Source organism: Hyaena hyaena, unplaced genomic scaffold, assembly GCF_003009895.1.
Source record: "Hyaena hyaena isolate Hyena2069 unplaced genomic scaffold, ASM300989v1 scaffold_216, whole genome shotgun sequence".
Taxonomy (NCBI): domain Eukaryota; kingdom Metazoa; phylum Chordata; class Mammalia; order Carnivora; family Hyaenidae; genus Hyaena; species Hyaena hyaena.
The window spans coordinates 2,431,614-2,452,242 of record NW_024080848.1 but is presented as its reverse complement, the minus strand read 5'-3'; the positions used below and the strand labels follow the sequence as shown (position 1 = coordinate 2,452,242).

Sequence of the window (20,629 nt, the reverse complement as noted above, 5' to 3'; positions counted from 1 at the left end):
TCGCATGTTGAGTTTCCAGGGTAGAAGACTCTGGAAATGGGATTCTATATGTGACAGTTTCATTAAGAAGTACCCTTGGTGGGGGAGCGCCTGGGTGGCTCAATCAGTTGAGCGTCTGACTCTTGATTTTGGCTCCGGTCATGATCCCGGGGTCATGGGATTGAGTCCCGCATTGGGCTCTGCGCTGAGCCTGCTTAAGAGTCTCTCTCTCCCTCTCTCTGCCCATCTCCCCTGCTCATGTGGATTCTCTCTCTCTCACTTTCTCTGAAAAAAGAAAAAAAGAAGAAGTACCCTTGGGATCAACATTTATCCGTGGGATAGGATGGACTGGAGAGAAGTTGCGCTGTAATGCATACCCAGTGACAACCTCAGCCAACCCCGCAGGCAGCTCTGAGTCTCCAGTGGCCCTTCGGAGCTGCCCTGGGTTGGGCTGAGCAGGCCAGGCCTGCATCCTCATATATCAGTCAGTCATTGGGTGCAGGCTATCCCCGAGGGCAGAGTGACCCTCTCTCACACAGAGACAAGCCTCAGAGGGGCTGACAGTAGAGGGTTCTCTGCCCCGAGCACTGTCAGCAATTGGAACAAGCCCCTCATTAGAGTGGCATTTGGGTGGCGTATCAGTGTTCGCCACAGAGCAGGACAGGACACTGGTAACCACAGGACATTGGCCTCCTCCTTCCTATTCCATAAGCTTAGGGAAGAGGACTCTTCCTTCTATAACACAGTTTCATCCACTCCTTGCCATCCTATTGGTGTTAGGGGGAGTGGGCTTCAAGGTCTTTCTGTGTTTTCCTTCCCTTTCATTATCCTTTAAGGTTTGGATACAGCCCTTGCTTATTTCTGCCTTTGCTCTCCTTGGCATCAGCTTTCAAGAATACTTTCTCATTTTCTCTTTGCTGTTCTGACCATCCGTGCATCCTCTGCATTATAATTGCTCTAAATACGGTCTCAGCATCCCTTTTCCTCCAGTTCTGAGGGAATAAGATGCTTCCAAACACTAGTTTGTTTAATAAAATTTGGGCTACTCTGTGTGGCATGCTGCCACTGAGCATATAATTCCTTTCCCTTTTATTCGAAGAAGCGACTGATGGAGCCACTTCCCCCCTCCTTTCTTCTTTCATCCCACAGATCATTTCCATACAGCCCACTCGATATTGCCTGGCAGCACGAGGGACGAGAATAGCAGTGAGCAGTGCAACCCACAGGAGAGCTGCAGCCGCCCTCCACCCCCACCCCCTTTGTATACTTGCGAGCTGAGCTGCTAACAAGTGGCAGAATGGATTCATTTGAATTTCATCTCCCTCCATTTCCTCTGCCTTCCCTCTGGCGCCCATGATAACAAGCAGTGAAAATGACCAGGACTCAGGCGGCACAGGGAAGTGGGGGAGAATTCAGGGGTTGAGAGAATCCATACCTTGAATACTCAGGAGTTAGCCTTGGACCCTTCCCCGCCCAGCTCTACCTCCTGTGATCACTGAACAGAGCGCACTGAACGAGGAGCCGCTCCACCAGTGGCCCCTGGAAAGATTTCGGTGCGATTCTTCTTTTTGTTAACACTGCAAAGACAGCTCATCGAAGCTTTCATCTTGGTCACCTCAGGAAGAGGCTCAGGTCCCACCAGTACAGTTGGGAAGACATAACATGGAAGTGGTATGATCATAGGCTAATAGAAAGGGATGAACCTTCAAAAATCTGTCCTCAGATGGGGCGCCTGGGTGGCTCAGTCGGTTAAGCGTCCGACTTCGGCTCAGGTCATGATCTCACGGTTCGTGGGTTCAAGCCCCACGTCGGGCTCTGTGCTGACAGCTCAGAGCCTGGAGCCTGCTTCAGATTCTGTGTCTCCCTCTCTCTCTGACCCTCCCCTGCCCATGCTGTGTCTCTCTCTTTCTCTCTCTCAGAAATAAATAAAAACATTGAAAAAAAAAATCTGTCCTCAGCCCATTCCAAACACCCGGGCATCTGTCCTTCTCTGGTCAGCAGATCAGAGTAATGCTTGCCGGTGGAGGAGACCAGGGAGAGAAAATGGTACTTGGCACTTCTTGCCAGTGGGGAAAAGACCAGCTTGGACCGGGAGTAGTTGTCAACACGGTGATGTGTAATGACTGTCCCCATCCACCCCCATAATTATTGCCTGGGGTGTACTTTTCAACCACTCCCTCTCAGTTCTGGCTTTAACAGGGCAAGATTGACCTCTGCCACATACAGGCATACCTTGGAGGTATTGGGGGTTCAATTCCAGACTACAGCAACAAAGCGGGTCGAATAAATTTCTTGGTTTCCCACTGCATGCAAAAGTTATGTTTACACTACCCTGTAGTCTAGTAAGTGTGCAATAGCATTTTGTCTAAAAATAATATACACGCCTTAATTCAAAACTACCATATGGCTAGGATGCCTGGGTGGCTCAGTTGGTTAAGCCTCCGACCTTGGCTCAGGTCATGATCTCATAGATCGTGAGTTCGAGCCCCAAGTCAGACTCTTGGAGCCTGGAGCCTGCTTCAGACACTGTGTCTGCATCTATCTCTGCCTCTCCCCTGCTCAAGCTCTGTCTCTGTCTCAAAAATAAATAAACGTTAAAAATTTAAAAAAAAAAACTTTCTTGCTAAAAAATGCTAACCATTATCTGAACTTTCAGAGAGTTGTAATCACTGGTCACAGCTGACCATAACAAATGTAAGAATAATTAAAACGTTTGACGTATTGTGAAAATTACCGAAATGTGACACAGCGGCGCGAGGTGAGCAAATGCTGTCAGAAAAATGGCACCAATAAATCTTCTTGATTCTGGGTGGCCACAAACCTTCGATTTGTATAAAAAAACAAACAAACAAACAAACAGCAATATCTGTGACGTACAACGGAATGAAGTGCCATAAAAGAAGGTATGCCTGTATAATTATTAGTCCACATGGACAGACCTACTTGCACCCCCAAGATGACAAGGATCTAAAACCTGGATAGTAGAAGAATCAGCGCATCGTGTGACCAAGGCCTCAATGTCTCCATCCTTGGAGGAATGACGTCTGTTTCTGCAGCTGCATAGAACTTGGGGCCCCCAGCTCTAGCACTTTCTCCTGGACTCCACACAGCTCTTAGCAGCTGCACACAAGCAGGACGTGTAGGCTTTCCGATGCACCATCTCCTCAGGGGTTGATAGTGATGGCTTACCTTCTAGAGCTGAGACGCAGGGGAGGCAAAGAGGGAAATGCTGCACATTTACGTGAAAAATCCAGTTAGTACGGTCAGTCTCTGTCTGCCGCTCACACCTCAGAAATATTTTACCTTCATGTTTTGACGATGTGTTTCTGAAAATCATGGAACAGGCCGGTGCCACGGGGCCAATGACAGTGTGCCTGGGACACCAGGACCCATCCCTACATGGTAAACAATGGCGAGCCCTCCCAGAGCCTGACTGTCTGTGGCCATGGGCATCTCTGGGTGACTTGTGGGGAGCAAAGGGGTCATCCTCCTTTATCTGGCTGGATGCCAGATTTCATGAATTGAATGCTGCACTCTCCGTGTCCCCAGTGCGAGCAGCTTTGCTTTTATTCTGAACCTGGTTGCGTAAGAAGGAGCCCATAATTAGTGGCTCTTTCCTTCCTCCATTTCCACATGGACTGCCACAGCACTGGGGAGGGGACCGGACGCCTGGACCCCAGCCCCTACCCTGTCAGGGTTAGGTTCGTGAGAAGTGTCCATGTGTTTTCAGCCATCCAGGCCTTCATTGAGCAAACACATCCCAAGCACTTCCTGTGTCATTGTCCCTAATGTAGCTCCGGGGATGCCCCCAGCTGAGACATTCAGAAGGTCCAGAGGCCCCCCACATATGGGGCAGGCTCTGCTTTGTCCAGCCCTTCCATCTGTGACTTTAGGAATTGCTGAAGTGGAAAGAGAGAATGGGCTACATGCTTATGCTTAGGCCAGGTGTTACTGCATCAGGGGATCAGGGAGACTGGACAGCCTCACCGCCCTTCCTGTATCCAGAGACTCTTTGCAAAGCAAAAAGCAACAGGTTGGGTATACATAATACTTTCTCCCCTGACCAAACGTTTTCTGAGCCAAACGTGTATAAGAATTGGTTAATACAATGGCAATTTGGTCATAATTCCCGAAACCATCCTACAGGCAACGAGATTTGTGATTGCATGTAAATATTGAGATGGCCCATTTTTTTTTTAATTGTACAAGCCATTTAGAGGAGACAAGATGGGATGTTAGATGATTTTTTTTCTGAAAACGGCTGTCTCTCTTCCGGTTGACTTTCTCTTAGCTTCAGCTGGACTGATTCTTACCTGTTTTACTTTTCTTAACCTGGCTGGTTGGTTCACTGAGATAAGAGTAAATGCTAGGATGGAGAACACCAATCCGATTTTATTTAAACTGGCGTATTACGTCTGAGCAAGGAGATAGGGGAATCCTTACTGCATCCTGCAGACAATTAAATGACTTTGGAAAGTTTGATTTGGTGTGTTGTTGACAAGAGCTAAGTCCCTGGGTAGCTGTTAATTTTTCCGGGTGATTCCCAAAGGACAATCGAGCCACCTCAGGGCTACCTATTTCCCTGTGGAATGTCACTGAACTACACAGCATGGAAAAGAAAAATCTCTGTTCTGATTTCTTTTTTTTTTCCTTTGTGGAGTTGTGTGTGTGTTTTCTTTTTTTTTTTTTTTTACTATGAAAAGATGTTTTACATTTGAGAGCAGCCTGTGTTTAACTGAAAAGATAAAGAACTCAGGTGGAGAACAGGAAGAGGTAAGATCATTTCTAGACTAGATACAATCCATTGGTCTAAAAAGGGCTGCCTCTTTCATGCATTTGCATAATTAGGTAAATAGGAGGCAGCCTGTCCGATGATCCTCTTGTTAGAATTTAATTGCCATCCATGGTATTCAGGCAAATTCTTTGTATTTCTTTATTGTTCTACAAACATTGTTTTGTTTTTCTGTTCTGTCATCTTCTTTAGGGAGGACTTAAGCATTTGTTTGTCTGTCTGTTTGTTTGTTTGTTTTGAAAAATACACATCACAGGATAAATGAAGACATTTCTATCTTACATGATCCCCAGGTGGTCACTGAGAAGATGAAATGTGAAAGTGTGCATTGGAGAGCTTAACAGAATGAAGAATCTAAATCTGAAATCAAGGGCAAATTACATGAACATTGGATGATTTACCACTTAGTTTCTGCTCACAGACTGGAGGGGTAGAAATTCTACGTGCTTTGATAAAACAGCAGTTCTGGAAAGGAGAAACTGTGAGGTTCTAGAAGGAAGGGTAATCTGAGTGCAAATAAATTCTCTGTTCACCTTTAACTGAAATCAAGTTTCAGGTGTTGGCCTCAGGTCATCAGCCTCGATTATTCAGCGAGAAGGCCTCTGAGGTCTCAGGTCTGGGCAGGCCTGCTAATGGGTAAGTGGCCAAAATGAAACTAGAGGAAGTGGACTTCAGGATTCTACCCTTCAGGACTGTGTAATGGAGAGAGGGTTCCATTTGGTGGAAACCCTTTGCAGACGAAACAACGGGGAGAACCTCAGAGTGACTACATGCTCGCCATAGCCCCTGAATCAATAAAATGTCATTTCTTTCAGTTCTGTTTCACCACGATTGCTAAGACATGACATTTCAGTTCTTCACTGGATCTCTAGAAACTTTGCTTTCTTCGATGTTTGCCCCTGTGTTTGCAGGACGGCTTCTGAAAGCCTGAGAGATCCATTGAGCCCAGGGGTGGCTACTCACATATGCCCAGAACTAGCACACAATGTCTGTTCCCAGGAGGATGTTTAAAACAATCATCATGCAGCAAAGAGAAATGACTGTATTTATTGTGTACTATGTGCCATGTTGGTGCTTTATCTAAATAATATCACTTAATCCTTACTACAGACAGAAGCAGTCAATACTTCTGTAACCCTCATGTACAGGTGAGGAAACTGAGGCAAGGCAAAGTTATTGAAGGAACTGGGACTCGGACTGAGCCCTTGGTCCTAACCACTGGGCTGCACTGGTAGAGCACTCACTCTGTACTGGCACTGTGCTTGGCTCTAGGACTATGGAAGCAGACAATATTAAAATGCATTATTCAGGTTTGACCTAGGAATTGGATGGATAGCTTTCTTTACTTGGAGGGTACCATAACACTTTTGAATATTATTGACTCTCATAGTCTGCAAATATATAGTTTGTTTTCCATGGATAATATAACTGCTGATGTTCTTTAGCACTGAGCAATGATAACATTCTTGAATGAGATCTCTACGACCTTGAAGGAGGTCTATATATATGTATAACATTATAACATTCTTGAATGAGGTCTCTATGATTCTTGTATAAAGAAGCATGTTCTTCTATTAGTATATATGCATGAAACAAATATCTGGTGTCATAAGAAACATAAATATATTAAGTTTTTTAAAAAACTTTTAACATTTATTTATTTTTGAAAGACAGAGAGAGACAGAGCACAAGCAGGGGAGGGACAGAAAGAGAGAGACACACAGATTCAAGCAGGCTCCAGGCTCTGAGCTGTCAGCACAGAGCCCGATGCAGGGCTCGAGCCCACAAACCGTGAGATCATGACGGAAGCTGAACTCGGACGCTTAACTGACTGAGCCACCCAGGCACCCCAAATTTTTAAATTGTTAAAATAGTCACATGTATCAGCTGGATTTTGCTACATCCCAAGCACCTCCTAAACTCAGTGTCATTTTTTGTTGCTCACAAATTCATGTAGCTGAATGTTTTTTCTGGTCTCAGCTGGGCTCACTTCTAAATCTGTGGTCAACTATAGGTCAGAGAGTTGTATCTGATGATCTAGGTTGGGCTTTCTCATATGTTGGACGTGTGGCCAGCTCTAGGCTAAAGTGACCCAGCTGGGCCAACGGGCCCCTCCTTCACATGACTACTTATCATCCCGCAGGCTAGGCAGGAGTTCTGGTGGCTCGAGGTGGAGGAGGGTTCAACAGCAAAAGCAAGAGCACACATGGCCTCTTGGCGAGCTGTAGGCTTGAAACTGGCATAATGTCACTTCTGCCTTGTCTATAGTCAAAAGGAGTTCCAAGGCCAGCCTAGATTCAAGGGATGGGGAAATGGACTCAGTGTCTTCATGGGAGAAGCTCAAGGTTACCTTGCAAAAGGACATGGGGTGGGGAATAATGGAAACTGTTCTTGGAAATAATCTACCATAGCACATGAAATTAAGTATAATCGTGCTCTCAGTTTTAGATGAAAACAGTTGAGGCCCAGCATTAAGTAGCATGTCCTAAAAACAAACTGACAACTAGTATGTTACTAGCACTAATTAGTAACTAGTCAGTGGTTGAATGACAGAGTTAGGCAAACTTAGGTATGTCTAACTCCAAAGGCCTTTGAAACCCCACTCTACAAGCTTTTCAAGGTCTTTTGGGATCAGGTTATTAAATGATTTCATTGAAAATGAAAGCGGTGCCTGAGGATAAGGAGATAGGAGAGGATAAAATTCAAAGATAATAATAACCCATTTTTCATTTACTTATAGGCATGACTAATTTTAATCAAGGGGCATTTCTTTAATTAATTAAAACCACCCTAGTGATAGCTATGGATTATTAGTTTCTTCATCTCTGCCTAGAATAGACGTTAGTTGGCATTGGCATATTATACAGCTTGAGAGGAATCAAGTACAAATAGAATTTGCATTTGCAAAACTTGGGGGCACCTGGGTGGCTCAGTCGGTTAAACATCCGATTTTGGCTCAGGTCACAATCTCGCGGTTTGTGGGTTCGAGCCCCGCGTCGGGCTGTGTGCTGACAGCTCGGAGCCTGGAACCTGCTTCGGATTCTGTGTCTCCCTCTCCTCTGGCCCTCCCCCACTCATGCTCTGTTTCTCTCTGTCTCAATAAGAAATAAACATTAAAAAAATTCAGATAGAATTGTATTTGCAAAACTTGTCACCATAGATTACTAGTGATAGTAATTGAGGTAGAATTAAATGTTCTTTAATTAATCTGAATTTAGCCAATACATTCCATGGGTTGCCATAAAAAGAATGGGGTGTGGGGAGGCCTTTGACAAGGGGGGGGCAAGTATTGAGAAAATTATGAGGTAACAGGTTACTTTGCTGTAAGTTCTCAGAACCTTTAACAGGCTGTTGCCCATCGTGATGCTCAAAGAGGGTATTCTCAGACTTCTGTGACTCCAGAATATTCATTTGGTGGAAATCTCAGATACCTAATATTCCACAGAACCCTTGGGAAATCTGAACTGGATTCCTTCTCATCCCTTTGAAGGTCAATAGTATTTGTCAAGCATCTGCTTTGAGACAGGCACTGTCAGAACCAGGCATTGTCAGAAACACAGGAAATCGGTGTTTTATTTGTTTTTTTTTTTTTATAGTTGAAGAAACTGAGCAGTGAGTTGGCTTGTCCATGATCCCCCCCAGCTGGTGCCGTACCTGGGAGTTAAACCTTGTTTTATCTAACATCAGGCCTATAATGTTTCCTGGAATTCAGAAAGTTTAAATGATTGCCAGCGGTGACTCAGCCACTTGGAAGAGACACTGCATTTCACGTTTTTGTAATCCCTATAGCTCCTGACAGAAAATAGATTATCTGTCCATGCCTCCGGGCCAATCCCTTTATTACCTAGTTATCGGTATGATCATACTCATGGCCAAAAAAATTGCAAGAGTAGAAAAAAGTATAAGATAAAAAGTGAAAATTCTTCTCTATTTTTTTAGCTCCAGAACCATCCTGTAGAGGGAAGACTATCATTTTTATTGTTCTCTTAAAACTTTTTAATTATGTGCAAAAAAATTAAATAAAAAATAATTATGCGCATGTGTGTGTGTGTGTAGATCTATTTTGTTGTTCACAGATGAGATCCTACATGTACCTTTTTCACTTAATATGTGTTTGACATCGTATTTTTAAATCAGGATTTATAGATTGCTTCTTTCTTTTGTATTTATGAGCCATATTTAATCAATTTTTGTGATGGATTTTTAAGGTATTTATGGTTGTATTTTTTATTCCTGTTTTACTCATTTATTTTTAATTTTTAAATATTTATTTATTTTTGAAAGACAGAGCATGAGCGAGGGAGAAGCAGAGAGTGAGGGAGACCCAAAATCTGTGTCTCCAGGCTCTGAGCTGTAGAGCTCGAAGGAGGGCTCAAACTCACGAACCTTGAGATCATTACCTGAGCTGAAGTTGGATGCTTAACCCACCGAGCCACCCAGGCACCCTCTAATTCCTTCTTTTAAAAAAAAAATGTTCTGCTATAGCAAACAGTGTCTCAGTGAAAAAACAGTCTTATACATATATCTTTACACAGTTACATGTTTTTTTTTTTTCTAGGAGAAAGAGAGAGAGACAGCGTGAGCAGGGGAGGGTCAGAGAGAGAGGGAGTCACAGACTGAAACAGGCTCCAGGCTCTGATCTGGGCTGGCAGTCAGCACAGAGCCCGACGCAGGGCTCGAACCCACGAACCGTGAGATCATGACCTAAGCGAAAGTCGGACACTTAACTGACTAAGCCACCCAGGCGCCCCCACAGTTACATGTTTAATGGAAAACAAAAAAACCAAAACCATGTAGGGCATTGCCAAGAAAGTTTTCATGAGCTGTAAATAAACATTTCTTTAAATACAAATTTTGGACCAAATAGTGTATTCTATTTGTTTGGTCAGCTCTGATCTGACCAGAGAGCAAATGGACTGAACCAGTAGTCCCATCGGATGCCACTCTGCCTAAGATCCACAATGATGAAAACCAGGAGAGGGTGCCTCAGACTCCCGAAGACGTTACCTGCCTGTGGAACAACTCTATGTATTTTGGTTTTGACGCTGTGGACACATAGTCAATATAAAGTGGACATATGTAACCAACTCTTTGTCATTGAAAGACTTGCCCAGCATTTTATGCAATTGTCCTTTCAGTAATGTGAACAATGAACAGAATTCAGAGGAGGAGCTTGACTTCAGTAAATTTTCCCTCTAGGAATTTATCTTAAGGCAATGATCCAAAAGGAAAATGTATCCGCCTGAAACATTTATTTCAGTTGCACGTTATTTATGATAAATTATTAGCAAAGATGGTAGAAAACCAAAATATTTAGCAAAAGAATAATGTTTGAGTACATCTAACATATAACTCCATTCAGCGGGGCATTGTGCTGGTCTTAAAATGATGACGAACATGACAATTTAAATCTTAACAAAGAAACAAAATTGTCACCTATGCTAACATGGCAATTATAAAATTTTATGGAAGAATGAGATACCTAATTTGTTAGATGTTTGAGTTCTAGGTAGTCTATTTCATTTAGAAAACATTATATCTGTTTTATAATATTATTTGTAAATTTAATAAGTTACCAGTTCACAGAAGATTGTTTTTATGGATGTCTAAGAAGAATGTGAGGTTGTTTTTAGTGTTTATTTATCTTTGAAAGAGAGAGCGCACACACAAGCAGAGGAGCGGCAGAGTGAGAGGAGAGAGAGAGAATCCTAAGCAGGCTCTGCTGTGTCAATGCAGAGCCTGACATAGGGCTCAAACTCACAAACTGTGAGATCATGACTTGCGCCAAAATAAAGAGTCAGTTGCCTACCTGACTGAGCCATGCAAATGCCCCATGAAGAATGTGAGTTTTGAACAAAAATCTGTTTTTTGTCTCAACGATTGACATATTCTTTTAAAAAGCCATACCATAGGGGCGCCTGGGTGGCTTAGTCGGTTAAGCGTCCGACTTTCGCTCAGGTCATGATCTCGCGGTTCGTGGGTTTGAGCCCCGCGTCGGGCTCTGTGCTGACTGCCAGCTCTGAGCCTGGAGCCTGTTTCAGAGTCTGTGTCTCCCTCTCTCTCTGACCCTCCTCTGCTCATGCTGTCTCTCTCTCTCTCTCCTAGAAATAAAAAATAAATAAATAAAAAAAAAGCCATACTATAGATTTGGCTAGGCTGTCTCCTCACTTTAAGGATGCTGCCTAGAAGCAAGATGGCCATGTGTCTCATTTTGTCTGGGACCCTTGTTGCCTGAGCCTGTTGTCCCTGTACACTTGTTATCACCACTGCTTTCCAGTCAGAGGCGATGTGGTTTGTCTGATTAAGTCTGTGGACCCCTGCACATGCTGACCTTCCTGTTCTATCATATTTTTTATCCTATCTCTGCTTTAATCTTGCATCTCTAGTAAACATCCGACGTGATAATTTACCTTTCTGTGGTTTAGAAATTCTTTCACAGAGCAATGACTTCACATTACGCCTAGAGCCAGGGCAGAATTTGCGTCTATCATCAGTGCAATTGTAAAGATCTCACCCGTTATGTTGCGTGGTTGTCCTTTCATGGGATCTTTTTAAAACTATGAAATTTGAGGGGCGGCCGGGTGGTTCAGTTGCTTAAGCATCCGACTTTGGCTCATGATCTCGTGGTTTGTGAGTTCGAGCCCCACATCAGGCTCTGTGCTGACAGCTCAGAGCCTGGAGCCTGCTTCAGATTCTGTGTCTTCTCTCTCTGCCCCACCTCTGCTTGCTCACTCTCTCAAAAAGAAAAAAATACTAAAATGTTTTTAATTATGACATTTGAAAAAGTTTCTCTCTGCTTGCCAGTCATTTTTCACTATATTAGATAGTAATCATTTTGTAATTTGACATTTTTGTCTTCTTCCTCTGGCAGGAAACTCAGAGCTAAGCCCAGTATTTAGTTGTAGCAAATGTCCTTAATCCAGTGTGATGGAGAGTCAGATGGAAGGGGCTGTGAGTTCTAGTCTCCATTTACTGTGGTGTTAGTTTCCGATGGCTGCTATCACAAATTACCACGGACTTTGTGGCTTAAAACAACACACAGCTGTTCTGTTCTGGAAGCCAGAAGTGTGGAGTCAGTTTCGCTGGACCAAAATCAGTTTGTCAGATGGGTTCCAGAGGCTCTAAGGGAGAAACTGTTTCCTACCGCTCCTGGCTTCTGTGGGCTGCCAGTGCTTCCTGTAGCCACATCACTCCAGTCTCGCCTTCAGCAGTCGTGGTGCCTTCTTCTTTCCCCTGTAAATTACACCTCTGTCTCCTTTTATTTTATTTTTTTATTTTTATTTTATTTTTGAGAGAAAGAGAGATAGAGAGAGACAAAGTGTGAGCAAGGAAGGGGCAGAGGGAGAGGGAGACACAGAATCGAAAGCGGGCTCCAGGCTCTGAGCTGTAGGCACAGAGCCTGAGTTGCGACTCGAACTTAGGGATGGTGAGATTATGACCTGAGCTGAAATTGAACACTCAATGGACTGAGCCAGGCACTCCCTTATAAGATTCTTATAAGGACAATTATAATTACATTTAGAGTTCACCCAGATAATGGAGGATGGGCCCTCCATTTCAAGATCCCTAACATATCTGCAAAATCTCTTTTTCCATAAAAGGTAACATCCATGGGTTCCAGGGATCAGGACTTAGATACTGGGTGAGGGCGGGGAGTGGGGCACTTTTCTCCCTACTACAGTCTACCTTTGTGGAATCTTTGGGACCACCAAAGATTCACATTCATCCCCCAAAACATATTCATCATATCCCAACATTCCCCACGGTCTGAGCCCATTATGGCATCAATTCAAAAGAATCCAAAATTTCATCTGAGTACCATCAGCTCAAAAGTCCCAGATCTTATTATCCAAATTATCCAAAGTGGATATGAGGAGACTCCGGGCATAATCCATCCTGGGGCAAAATTCCTTTTTACCTTTAAAGTAAAATTTTTGCACATAGTACATGTCCAAGAAATGTTAGCCACCATTGGAGTTACTCTATTTATTGCATTAAGGGTATAATCACTCTGGTCCTACACTGCCCCAGCAGAGAGAAGACAAAGTGTAAGATGATGATGGTAATGACCATAGCAATAATTGTAGTGGTAGAAGTGACAGGAATAGAAAACTCTAATGGACAGTTTCGCATGTAACAGAAGCTTTTCTAAGTGTTTTATATGTGTTATCTCAATGAATCCTCATGAAATCCCTTTTGGATAGAACCTCTTAATGCCCCCATGTTTAACTGAGTAGATTGTGGATAGAGAGTATACATAATTAATAAGTAGCTGAGCCATGATCTCCATGCTGCCCAATTAAACCCAGGTCCATGAATGGGCACCTGGATGGCTCAGTCAGTTAAGCATTCGACTTCGGCTCTGGTCATGATTTCACGGTTCTGGAGTTTGAGACCCACATCAGGCTCTGTGCTAACAGCTCAGAGCCTGGAGCCTGCTTTGGAATCTGTGTATCTTTCTCTCTCTCTGTCCCCCCACCACTCATGCTCTGTCTCTCTCCTTCTCTCAAAAACTGAATAAATGTTTAAAATAATTGATTGATTGATTGATTGATTTTTAAAAACCCAGGTTCAGGCTGTGCATGTGATGTCTGTCAGTGTGATGGTGCTTTGGTAGTCCTGGCATACAAGAAATACAAATTTTTTTAAGTTTATTTATTTATTTTGAGAGAGAGAGAGAGAGAGAACATGGGCAGGTGATGGGCAGAGAGAGAAGGAGAGAAAGAGAATCCCAAGCAGGTTCTTCACTGTCAGTGTGGAACCTGGCATGGGGCTCGAACCCATGAACCACTAGATCATTCCCGAGTTGAAACTAAGAGTCCGATGCTTAACCGACTGAGCCATTCAGGTGCCCCACAAAATACAGTGTTAAGAATTCCTTCTCATTTCACGTTAAGTTTCTCTTCAGTGTCACCATGACGAGATAAACTACACTCGAATGTGTATTCCTAAAACTCTCTTGCTTCATCAGGAAGGGATTCCTTTTTCTCTTAAAGTTATTTCAGTTGCTGTTGTTTATTTTTTAAGCCTAGAACTTCCCTTCCTCATTTTCCTTTGAGAAACATGAAACTTTCAGGCAAGTTGAAAAATTGGTACAATGAATACTTTTAGATGATCACTTTCCATTTATCAATTCTTAATCTTTTGCCTCTTGTCTTTCTCTTTCCACATAAAAATATAGTTTTGTTTTCCCTGGTATTTTGAATACCCTTTACAGTGGTCATGACACTTTATCCCCAAATACTGCCGTATGTACCTCTTAAGAACAAGGAGCCTCTCCTTCATCCTTAAATCATTAAAAGCCCAAGAAATGTATATTTGATAAAATAATGCCTAATAGAGTTTGCAATCAAAGTTTTCCCTCTTTGGGAAGAGTTCTGGAGACCACTTTTGTTTTTTAGTGTGTTTGTTTTGTTTTGTTTCCCTTCAGTCACCCTTTGAAGGGTCCTGATCACTCACGTTGCAAAGCGCCTCAAGTTTTGGATTGCTCAAATCCCTTCCTCATGATTAGATTCAGGTTCAATATAGTTTGAAATGAGTACTAGTATAGGTTATGTGAGAATCACATCCTAGTTGGTTGTGCTTAAGAAAAAGACACGTAAGGCTCTTGAAAAAGAATGATCTGATATTTGAGGAAAATAGCAAATACTGAAACCCACAACACAGCATAACCTTTAAGTGGCCATTGATGATTTCTGAGAATATTTCACATGTATTTATTTCACTCTACCTCATAACTATGAAACCAGTGAGGTGAACATTATGTAGTATAGTTCTATGATAAATAAGGCTTAAAAGTGTACATGATTTGCTAACTTTCTGGAATTCATTCCCCAGGAGCTAGAGTTTGAATGAAGTCTCTAGACCTTGGTTTGGATCTCAATCCTGACTTTCCCCAAATCAATGAATAATGTTAAGCAAAACAAGGTTTTAAAAAAAAATTGGTAACAGTCACTGATCCTACTCAGAAATGCGACTGAATTCAGCATAAGCTAGTGTTTTCTAAAAGTAGCTCTCAGGTTTCCTCAGGACCCTGGTGAGTTTTAGGGAGCCTACATTTATGTAGATTATGTGTTAAGAGCTTGCAAAGCTCTCACTGTTAAATGTCATAGGCACTTGCTGAGAAATAATAATAGAGAAGCAGAAAGAAACTGAGATGGATGGGTTCCCACTCAATCTCCCTTACAAACTTGCAGCATGTTGAATAATAAATACAGATGTTCGCAAAGACATAGTCTTATCTTTATTCTGTGTTTAGTGCCACAGAGAAAGATAGTAGATCCAAAAAAAAGTAGATTTGGTTTATGTATTTCTTTGGTTTTGCAGCGAGTTTATGGATGGGAAGAATTTTTCAATCCACTCTGGAGACCTATGGGCATTAGATCATGTAGAAAGGAGGCAATGTATTCATGAGAGTTGTTTCTTTCCCCAGTAAGTTGAGGGTTTGCTTAAAGAATTATTTTGTGAAATAGGTTTCAAAAGAGGAAAAACAGTGCCTAAACTGACCGAGATTTGGGACAGGTGGACAGCATGTCGTTTTGATATGTCGTTTTGAATGTAGTTCCTTAAACGACTCTTGCATGAAAAGGAGTTTCTCTTCTCATTGTTGACTTTCCCAAAGTCTGTAGAAAGTAGTCAACAGAGGACTAATTTGCCATTTGGAAGTCAGTACTTGTATTTGCAGACTCTCCATATCAAAAGGTGACCAGTAGAAGAGATCTGTGAACCAATGAGTGTTGAGTGGAATCTAGTCTGTGGGACATCTAGGACCCAAGCTCTGTCCTTCTGCTGACCAGTAGGTGACTTTAAGCAGTTTCCATACAGTGAGTTCCTCTACTGTGCTAAAATAGGACCGATGATGAGTATCATGTTTACCTAAAAAGGCTGTTTAAAGATAATTAAATGAGAGCATATCCATGGACTTGCCCTGCAGGCATCTAATGTAATGTAGTTCCCAAACGTAAGGCAGATGTGTCATTTTAGAGCTTTTGGTTTAGAAGTATAAGGGAGGAAATTATTTTCTCCACATCTCGAAGTTTGTTTGGCTGGTCTGTTAATTAAATTGACAGAAGACAGGTTAATGGGAAAAAACCAAATTTAATTACACACAGGGAGCCCCACAAAGACAAAGGGAGTCTCCCTGACCTGCAGTTGAGGTGTGCATGCCATTCTGAGCTAAGGTGGAGGGGGTGGGGGTCTGAGGCTTCAAAGGAGGGAAGACAATTCAGAGAAAGATGGGGAGACCAAATGGTTAGTAAACAGTTGTCTGTGGTGCCACGCGGACACAGTGGGACATGGAAAGGAATCTGAACAAACAGGCCCTGCAGACCTCCAGCCATTCTCTAGCCCATCCTCTGTGTAGTTACCTCCGGTGGTAGCTCTCTTCCTGAACTGGGCCCTCTGTCTGAATTCCTAGAGGCAGTTAAGGGGGAGGTAGAAAGCTCTTCCTCAGTTTTTTGGGCTTGACTGTCTTCAGCTCAAAGTAATCACCATACCAGAGTGGTGCTCTCTGGATAGACGTGGTCTGAACTTTTTCAGAAGCACATGTCAGCTTTTCTCCCTCCCTCTTCCTATCCTGCTAGTCTTCCTTTTCAGCACTGTGAAATCCATCATGGCTCTTGCTCCTCACCTTAGCAGAATCACTTGAGAAGGAGGAAAGTAATTACAGTAGCTCCTCTGTAAAGATGTATGTGCTGCCATGTGTCACTACACAAGCTCAGGAAGCTGAAGGACTTAAGTTCAATTTGTGCCTCTTTTACTCAGCATCTATACCAAGTGGATAAGCTTTGTCACCACTTTATGCCTCAATTTGCTCTTCTGTGCAAGGGTCATAATTGCTACCTTTCAGGATTGTCCTGAGGATTTTGCGAGGTGACAGGTGTGTAACCAGAATAGAAGGCAACTTACTTTCTGTTTCCACCATCCCTTTCATCTCTATTCTGTGCAAGTGATCATCTTCCTCTAGTCCCTGGATGCAACACATCAGTCAGCCCCATGACTCTGTGCCAACCTCCGGTAGTAGATTGTCCTACCATTTCCTTAAGTCACAAACTCAATTAACTTAAGCCAAAGTAAAAATTGAACATAATTATGTAAGTGTTTAGTTCAAGAGATTACCAGTGCTCTGAATTTCATCTAATATTCCACTGTCCTCCCCTCTTCTTTGTTTCAGGCATAAAGGAAAGGGAAAGAAGGTGTGGTGGGTAGCTCGATTTCTCCTCTCTGCCCTTTCACCCCACCCCAGGCCATCAGCATAACTGGGTTTCAGCTGCCCTGCTCAGAGGTACATTGGAAGGTAGAATGAGATAGGCTTTGTGCTTCTTTCTGGGGCTCATTCATGCCCCCTACCCAAAAATATGGCTCCCCTAGCCCCTGTGGTGGATATATTCCAGATGGCTACTTTCCCGAAACCTAAGCATCTACCCTTCAGTTTCTTGTTCAGGCCCTTCTGCCCTACCAAGGAATCCTATGGGACTGTGAGAAAGGACCCAAGATACTTCTCACTGAGGATTTCTTTCCCTCAGGCAGCCATATCTGCCCTGTAGGAAGTAGTTTTCTATCCTTTGTCTGACAACTCTGGGAGTGCAGACTCACCCCACCATCAAAACATTACCCAAAGCTACCACCAAACAATGGGTCAACCTTGTTCTAGGGCATTCTGCACCTCCACCCCAGCTCCAGGAATCCTATTAATAACTCTCTCCTCTCTTTGGGGAAGTGACAAGATAGATGCCTCTTAACACTTTTTCCCTCAAAATGAGCAAGGAGATTCACAGAACCTGCCACTCAACCTTCACATGGCACCTTGACCTCTCGCTTTGGAATTCTATATCCATTTGACCAGGGACCTAGTGAGAACTTCAATTTCACCAACCGTTACTCATGTTAGAGGAGTTCATCACTTAATAAATACCTGGCATGTAATAAATGCCAAGTGAACAGTAGCTGTTTTATGATGAAATGAGGATGGATCCTAATTCATTTCAATAAATATTTATTAAATTCTTACTATGGGCGATGCAAGAATGTAAAAATGAGTAAGACATTGGCCCCTACCCTCTGAAAGCTCATGGTCTGGTAGCAAAAATAAACTGATATCCTCAATTTCAGAAGCAAGAGTTTTGAGATTTCAAGAGCTCCCTGAGTTAAACAATTATGGGTCTGCAAGCAAATTAAACTCCTTCTAAATATAAGGATCCTCAATTCCTCCTGTATCTGTTGACCTTATCAGTTCATATCCTCAACTAAATAATGATAGTTGCTTGTTATAAAAAGCCACCTAAATGACTCCTGGACCAGATCTTTATCATTGGATTTGAAACCAGGAAACCGATTCCAAGCTGTGGAGGTCTTTGGTTGGGATAACTTTTGATAAATCTCATTCTTGTGGAAGGAAGTGCTGTTCATCATCAGCTTTCTAACTGTGGAGCTCTGTTTACTGAGCTCAGGTTTCTGTGTCTGTGTGAGTAAGTATGGTGGTACCTAGGATTGGAAAAGGAGGATTGTTATAAACAACAGGGGGTCATTAAAGCTTTTTTTTAACTTATTTTTTTTTAATTTATTTTTGAAACAGAGGAGACAGAGCATGAGTGGGGGAGGGGCAGAGAGAGAGAGAGAGAGACACAGAATCTGAAACAGGCTCCAGGCTCTGAGCTGTCAGCACGGAGCCCCATGTGGGGCTCGAACCCACGAACTTTGAGATCATGATCTGAGCCAAAGTCGGATGCCTAACCGACTGAGCCACCCAGGCACCCCTAAAGCTTTTTGACTAGTGGAAATTCATGGCTAGAGTGTTACTTGAACCTGACATTAGAAGGAGAACGGAAGCTGCACACAGGCAGGCCAGGAAAGAGGCTTTGGCTTCCTTTCGGAGCAAGAGGTTAGAAGTTTGAACAGGAAAGAGGCAAGGGGGACACAAAGCACAAGAGAGAGGGCAGGGAGAATGAAAATGGAAACTGTTCCCAAGAAATCAGGAGGGAAGAATAGACGGTTTATGGTAGAAGGTAATCGGGTGGGGATAAAGGGTGAATATGAGTTTACTTTTAAGGATGCCCAGTTTGAAGCCCGGTGGAATCTTTTCGGTGATAGGTGGTTGTGAATGGAAATGCAGAACTAAAGTTCATGGCAGAGCTCAATGCTAAAGATGTGCATTAAGGTGTCCTATCTATGAACATGATCTCAAAATTATCTGTAGAGGTCATTCACCTGAATTATTCAGATCCCAACTGTCCCTAATTTTTTGGCCAGGAATTATACACATTGCTATTTTATGCAACTAATACTTAGCTAATGGAAAACCTGAGCATGTAAAGAAATCCCTATTTAATTTCTATAATAGGTTACAAAGCTAATTTTGGAAATATTACATTGAAAATGTCACATACTCAAACTGTAGTCTTTGTGGAAGTAAATGAAAACTACCCAAATGAGAACAAGTGGAGGCCATTTTTCCCAAGCGTTCTGTAGCAAGGGAGCCAGTCCCCATCCCTCGCATTTGGCAGGCACTCACAGGGAGGCAGGGGAGTGTAAAAGCTTTATAGTGGGAAAAATGAAAGGCTTCAGATGTGCCTTGATTAGTGGCTCTTGGCATGGGGTAGCTGGAAGCAAGCTAACTAGAACCAGAGCCTCTTATGTGGTTGCTTAGGGGAGCGGATTTGGCTCTCCCTGGTCAACCCTAGATTGGAAGTAGGAGGGAAGATTAGGGAAGCTGGCAGTCATTGATCTGGCTGAGTTGGGACCATTGCTATCGAGGCTGAGGTTTGGCTCCCGGGGCTGAAGCAGGTTATAAGTTGAAGTTCTCACCATCGTCCCTTGGCGTTTTCAGTCTCGTTGTTGAAACACATTGAGCTTTTTAAATTTTATTGTCTCATCATTTACCCAGCCCTCTTGGCCACCAGTGTCCAAGCGTTTCATCGCGCTCAAAAGTTGTCTTCTGAGACATTATGTTCAGCTTGGTTTTTCAGTTAATCCCTGGTCCTTTTGCATTAGATTGTTTTAAATGTTATGTGAATAAAAACAAACAAAAACACCTTTATACCATAAAAAGTTAAATCCATTAGAAGGGTATGAAATAAAAAGACAGCCCTTTTCCTCCCCCGCGTCAGCCCCTGAGTTCCGCTCCTCAGTTAACCGTTATCAATAGTTTCTTATACATTTCCTTTCATACAGATCCTTTCAGAAGTGAACTATGCATATGTAAACATATAAGTTATGTACCTATAGCTGCATATTCAGGTTCCCCTTTTAAAACTTTACACAAACAGGATGATACTGTAAGAACCTCTTTGTCCTAGCTGCCTTTTGAGGTCATCTTTGGAGATCTTTCCATCGGTACAAGTCTTTCTAATTTGTTCTCATGTTTTAAAATCTGTATAGATATTCTTAAGTTGTTTGTACAAAAAGAGTGCCCCTCATCAAGTGTTTGAGAATGCTTTGTTCTTTACACTTTCACTGACACTGGATATTTCTTCTGATTTTAACCAAGATGTTAGGTACTTTCACTTGAATTTATTTTGGTGTCAGTGAAATCAAGGATCTTTTCGTATGATCTTTTTGGTCATTTGTATATACTGTTTTCTTGTCCTATTTTTCTCTTGGATCAGCTTCTTATCCCTTGGTCAGAATGTCTTGCATATTTAAAAAATCAACCCTTTAGGGGTGCCTGGGTGGCTTAGTTGGTTAAGCGTCCGACTTTCGCTTAGGTCATGATCTCACGGTTCGTGGGTTCGAGCCCCGCATCAGGCTCTGTGCTGACTGCCAGCTCAGAGCCTGGAGCCTGTTTCAGTCTGTGACTCCCTCTCTCTCTGATCCTCCCCTGCTCACGCTGTCTCTCTCTCTCCTAGAAATAAATAAAACATT

The 20,629-nt window shown here is 42.8% G+C and overlaps 1 protein-coding gene across 5 annotated transcripts in view; it reads left to right on the top strand.

Annotated features, from left to right (window-relative positions):
- LRRC3B (leucine rich repeat containing 3B) overlaps positions 1–20,629 on the top strand; it is a 93,955-nt gene that overhangs the window by 67,326 nt on the left and 6,000 nt on the right. The window contains exon 1 of one of the 5 annotated variants that reach the window (XM_039242709.1): positions 17,047–17,066. The exons of the other annotated variants lie outside the window; for them this stretch is intronic. The gene's annotated coding sequence lies outside the window, so the exon portion shown is untranslated. Of the gene's footprint in view, positions 1–17,046; positions 17,067–20,629 lie in introns of those variants that run through there. 5 annotated transcript variants of the gene reach the window in all.